The sequence below is a fragment of the Nannospalax galili genome, unplaced genomic scaffold (assembly GCF_000622305.1).
Source record: "Nannospalax galili isolate Female #2095 unplaced genomic scaffold, S.galili_v1.0 scaffold1640, whole genome shotgun sequence".
NCBI lineage: Eukaryota > Metazoa > Chordata > Mammalia > Rodentia > Spalacidae > Nannospalax > Nannospalax galili.
In genome coordinates, this window is record NW_008346098.1 from 770,840 (window position 1) to 776,839 (window position 6,000).

Here is a 6,000-nt window from a genome sequence, read left to right on the forward strand (position 1 = left end):
CAACAATTCAAAGGGGGTTTCTCCTGTCTGGCACTATTTCTTGTATCTAGCCTTCAGCTATACACATACACTCATATACAGATATTGTATACATAGTTTCCAGTAGACTTTTGAATTAATACAATTTCCTCTGGCTTTTCACATCACCTAAGCATTATTTCTCTCCTCTCTCTCCCTATCTAACCCTCCTTTCTCCCTTCCCAGTAAAAGTACCTACGTTTTCCCCATTTCCCCTTTGATAATAGCCTGTGTCTTATTATCCCCTCTCTCTTGACCTCCTTCTTTCCCTTTATCCCCATGGCTCCTTGTATCATCCTCACTTCCCCCTTCCCAGTTAAATACTCCCATTTTCCCCATTTCCTCCTTGGTAGCACCTCTCTCCTACTCTCCCACTCTCTTGGGCTCCTTCCCTTTACCCCTCATGGTTCCTTTCCACTTAGATTCATGTTTGTTGTTGTTCTGTTTTATTTTTGTTTGGGTTTTTTGTTTTGTTTTGTTTTGTTTTTTGGTGTTTTTGAAACAGGGTCTCCCTGTAGCCCCAGCTGGCCTGGAACTTGCTGTGTACACCAGGCTGGCCTCAATCTTACAGAGGTCCACCTGCCTCTGCCTCTGCCAGGATTAAAGGTGTGCACCACCACACCCAGCTCCATTTAGTTACATGGTTTTTTTTTTTTGGAAATAATAATAATAAATATCCTGCAACGTGTGTGTGGTGTATACTTATAAATCTTGCACTTGAGGGGCAGAGGCAAGAGGATTGTGGTTCAAGGCCAGCCTGAGCTACATAAGAGGACCCTATGACAAAAAGCCAAAAACAACACAGAAAGTCCATAAAAAGCGAACAAGGGCTGGGGAAATGGTTCATCATGTAAAGCCACTTGCCACCAAGCATGACTGCCTGACTTTGATCCTTGGAATGAATCCACGTGGTAGAAGGAGAGAACTGACTAATGTCATCTGTGATGGTTCATTTGAGGAACACCATTATTTGGATTTCTTCTTGGAATAAGTAAAAAAAAACACTTGTTGTTAAAAAAAAAGAAATAGCATGTATAAATAGACCTTTTCGAGGACTATATATTATAGTAGATTAAAAGTTTTAAAATTTTAATGCTAGAAAGTGTGTCCTTTAGGAGAATGCAGTGAGCCCTTAGAAATAAAAAAAATGGGTTGGAGACATGGCTCAGAGTGTTTGCTGCAGTGACAAAAACCAGAGTTCAGATACCAGCACCCACTGAACATCCTGGGCAGCCTGCACATATTTGTAATCCCAGTCCTAAAAGAGACAGGAGGATTGCTGGAGCTTGCTGGCTTCCACCCTAGGAGAGAAAAAATACACAAGCTCTAGGTGCAGAGAGAGAGACACTGCCTTGAGGAATATGCAGAGAGCAATAGAGGAGGACACTTGGTGTCCAGTTTATGGGCTCTGTACACATATACCCACACAGACGCATACAAACACAAATAAAGCTTTTTAAAAAGAAATAAGGATTATGGTGAAAGTGAAAGTTTACCCAAATTAATATGCTATAGTGCCTTTGCCATTTTAGTAAAATCCAAAAAGGTTTAGTTTTGAGAATTAACAAATTGTTAGTTTGGAAGAACAAAGTTCAGAAGAAGAACCATTAATAAGTTTGTATCTGTAATTCACTAAGAGTCCATGTATGTATGGTCTGGATCTGTTTCTGACTCTTTTGTCCTACTGATCAGCTTATTGAGTACCAGTTCTATATTGTATTACTTACTCCAGCTTCATTATATCATAAGTCTGGGAAAATTGCACAACAAAATAGTGTCTAGGTAGAGAAAGAACTCTAGTCATGAGGGGCTGGTAAGGTAGCTCTACAGGTGAAGGCACTTGCCGTGCAAGCCTGGAGAACTGAGTTCAATCCCCGGAAACCATGTAAAGGTGTAAGGGGAGAACTGACACTACAGAGTTGTCCTCTGACCTCCACACATGTACTGGGACACACCCCACACAAAATAATAATTAATTTTTAAAGATAGACACATCTGGCATTTCACTGAACAGGAAATATGACTAACAAAACCCTATGACAATTTGACAACTTAATTACCAGTCACAGAAATGTAAATTAAGATCATTTCATTAGTTTTCCCCCTTTCACTAGGCAGGCAAAACAATACAAACTTTGAAAATACTAAGATTCAGATAGTATAGATCAGTAAATATTGGTAATAATGTAAGTTACTAAAAAATTTTTGCATAAGTTTGTTTTTTTATATTTGAAATACTTAATATAACCCACAGGTCAGAAAACTTATCCTGAAAATGGCTAAGTACCAAATAGTTTAGGGATTGAGTTACATCCAGTCTCTGTCACAACTTCTCAGTTCTGTGTCTGGAATAAAATGAGCATGACTGTATTCCAATAAAACTTTATTTGCAGAAAAGGCAGCAGGCCCCTTTGGGGATGTAGATTGTTCATCCTGATATAAGATTTCGCAGACCTGTCATAGATATACATGCTCTAGAAAACTTCCACATGTGACCTGGGAGCCACGTACATGAATGTTGATATTTATGTGTATAATGGTCCTACTACCCTCATATTACCTAAGGAAAAAAACAGAAAATATCAAAATGTTGATCTTCAGTAGAAGGTCCAGATATTTTAGTATAATCACACAAAAGGTTATGAAGTTAGTGATGGTCCAAGAGAGAATGTTGAATGGAAAGTCTAAGATTTGAGTGATACCAATTTTATACAATTTAAAGATAAGCAAAAGTAAGTGTGTTTGCTAACAGTGTTTGACCTAAATATAAATCAGGCCTTAAGATTGAACTCTTCTATGCTGCAGGAGATACAGGGCTTACATATGTGAATTAAATGATACCTAAAGGAAGCAATCAGACAGCTGGAGATGTAGCCGAGTAGTAGAGCACTTGCACTACCATGGACAAGGCCCTAGGTTGATTCCCAACACTGCCCCCCCAAACCTACTTTTTAAATAATCTAGGCAAATCTAGGAGATAGATACTATATGGGATAACTGACCTGGTCTTTCCACCAAGAAAGTGTGATTGAGAAGAAAAAGTGGATGGTGAGAAGGGGTATTATGTGTTCTAGATTAAAAAGATTGAGAAATTACTAAATGTAACACGCAGTCCTTAATTAGATTATGTTGTGGTATTTCTATTGTAAAATACCTAAGCCAGAGAAGTATATGAATGAAAAATTTCACAATCAAAGGTAAAATAAACAGAACAAAGTTATATTGTTTAGTACTGTTTCTCCAAAACAAAAAAGATGGAAGTCCTAAACACTAAATTCAGGGTAATGGTTACATTGTTAGCATAGGGGATGAGTACAAAGGGTTGTACACAGACAGGGAATGCTGTGATTTTCAGGAGAAATGATGAGGCATCTTAAAAAGTGTTCAACATCATTAGAAATTAGGGAAATGCAAATTAAAGCCACTCTAAGGTTTCACCTTACACCAGTCAGACTGCCTAGGATCAGAGAACAAATGATACCTAATGCTGGTGAGGATGTGGAGAAAGGGGAACGCTCATTCACTACTAGTGGGACTGCAAACTCGTGCAACCCCTATTGAAAACAGTGTGGAGAACTCCTGAAAAACTAAAAATGAGCCTACCATATGACCTAGTTATACCACTCCTTGGCGTATACCCAGAAGATTCATCCTATTTTAGAGACACTTGTACAACCATGTTTGTTGCTGTTCTTTTCACAATAGCTAAGAAATGGAAACAACCTATGTGCCTCTCAACTGATGAGTGGTTAACAAAAATGTGGTCTGTTTACGCAATGCAGTTCTATTCAGCAGTAAAGAAAGATGTAATAATGAAATTTGCAGGTAAATGGATGGATCTAGAAACTGTTACACTAAGTGAAGTAACACAGACTCAGAAAAACAAAAGACATATGTTCTCCCTCATTTCTGGATCCTAGCACCAAATCCTCTTAAATTCCATGTTCTTTTAAAAAGATGATGCTGTACAGCAGTCTCTTCTGCGTGAAATAACTACCATCATCACAACTTCAGCTGTGCCTACTTGCTAAACATTGTCGCAGTTGGGTTTGTTGATGGTTGTGCTCATTCATTAAAGGAGGGCCAAGCAGAGTCATTGGACCCTCACCAGAGTATCCAGCCACTCTTCCAAGCCAACTGTATAAAATTTGACCCTAATCACACATGATCTGAATTTGGGAAGGGATAAAGTATACAATCTGGGGAAGGCTAGGAAGAGAAGGCTTGATCCATGCTGGGTAAAGGCTTTCCAGTATGCATACATACCCTCAGGTCACTCATAGAACTCAGCAACCCCTCAGTCACCTCTGTAGGTAAGCTCAGTAAATTCATTAGTTTCCCAAGAAAGCTTCAGTCAAACACTGGTTTGACACTAAAACCTTAAAAGGGAATAAGCATTGCTTAGTATCCCCAGGAAAAGAATTCTCACAACAGATGGAAAATTTATTTGTTAATGTTATTATGCCTCATAATTATTAAAAAAGAAAATGAGAATGTAAAGTATGTTAAAAGGGGGGCTGGAGAGATGGCTCAGCAGTTAAGAACACTTGTTGCTCTTGCAGAAGACCTGAATTTGAATCCCAACACCCACATGGCAGCCAACAACTGTCTGTAACTCCAGTCCCAGGGGATCTGATAGCCTCTTCTGACTTCCATGGGCATTGCATGACACGGGTGCACTTATCTACGTGCAGGCAATACACGCATGCACAAAAAATAAAAATAGAAATTTTAAAAAAGATGTTAAAAGGATATTGGAATGGAGATATTTTCCAAAATAGATGGAAAAAAATGAGAAAGCCTAAGCAGGTGATGAAGGTCTGTGTAGGTTTGTTATGATGTATAAAGAATGAGACAAAAATAATATACAAATAATCTCAGAAGCTAGTTCAGTCAGCTAGCTCAAGGAACAAAATATTTGTCTAGTCAAAGTTTATCTGAGAGCATTTGGTTTTTGCCCAAGCTTTATCTGCACATGGTAATTTAAAAGTACCAGACTGGTGGAACTAACCTTCTTGAATGTTTAGCAGCCATACTTTGAGGTCTCTACTAATCTAGTCAGGGGGACATAAAGGACAGTTTAAGCTCCTTGCCCTCCAAGGTCTACTAAGTTCCAGGGGACTGTGGAGCATCTCTCAAAATGTCCCGTAACTGTGGTGAGTCACCAGTCCTGTTGTTCATGGAGGCCATGGAGACCCCACGAGATGGACTTGAACCAGTGTCCAGTCTACAAAGATGATGGTCAACACAGAGGAAACATTTCCTCCATGCTTAGATGGAATTGGTAAAAGAAAGGAGCCAGGGGGTCCTCCCAAGCCCACGTGACCCCTGAGGAACAGAGCCTCCAATGACCTGGGTATATATTTTTTTCTTTAAAAAAAGATTTTTAAAAATATTTTAATTTTTTTAGAAGAAGCATTTCATTACAGCTTTAACATACTCAATAACAGTTTCCAGAGCAATCACACATCTCGTTCAAAAGTGGCTATAAAGTTTTTAGGTTTGCTCTTGAACCTAATAACCGCATACTTAGAAGAAGCATTTCATTACAACAGCATTGACATATTCAATAACAATTTCCAGAGCTAAGATGCATCTCTTTCAAAATTGGCTGTAAAATTTTAGGTTTGCAGTTGAATTAATACAGTTATACAATATTGTACTCAGTATAAACCCTATAAGATATAAAATTAAATGAGGTTTTAACCTTTAAAAAAGATCTCTATTTCATTATTAAAATTCACAGTTTCATACAGAAAACTTCATTTTTAATGCAGCCAGCACTAAGGTGTTTGCACATGCGTTTCTAATCTCTATGTATCTGATTATTACTAGTCACAGTCAGTTCCTTTCTGAGCTCCTTGGCGTCTGAGCATGCATATAAAGTCGTCAGGTAGATTTCACAGATTCTTCTTAACTTGGGTCTTTTATTACAGCTAATGCACAAATTGAGGGTAGAAGCCCCACCCAAAATCCTGGTGG

At 38.5% G+C, this 6,000-nt stretch overlaps 1 protein-coding gene across 7 annotated transcripts in view; it reads left to right on the top strand.

The window, feature by feature from the left end:
* The window catches only part of Gkap1 (G kinase anchoring protein 1), a 102,012-nt gene that overhangs the window by 49,089 nt on the left and 46,923 nt on the right, over positions 1-6,000 (top strand). The gene's annotated exons all lie outside the window — the stretch shown is intronic.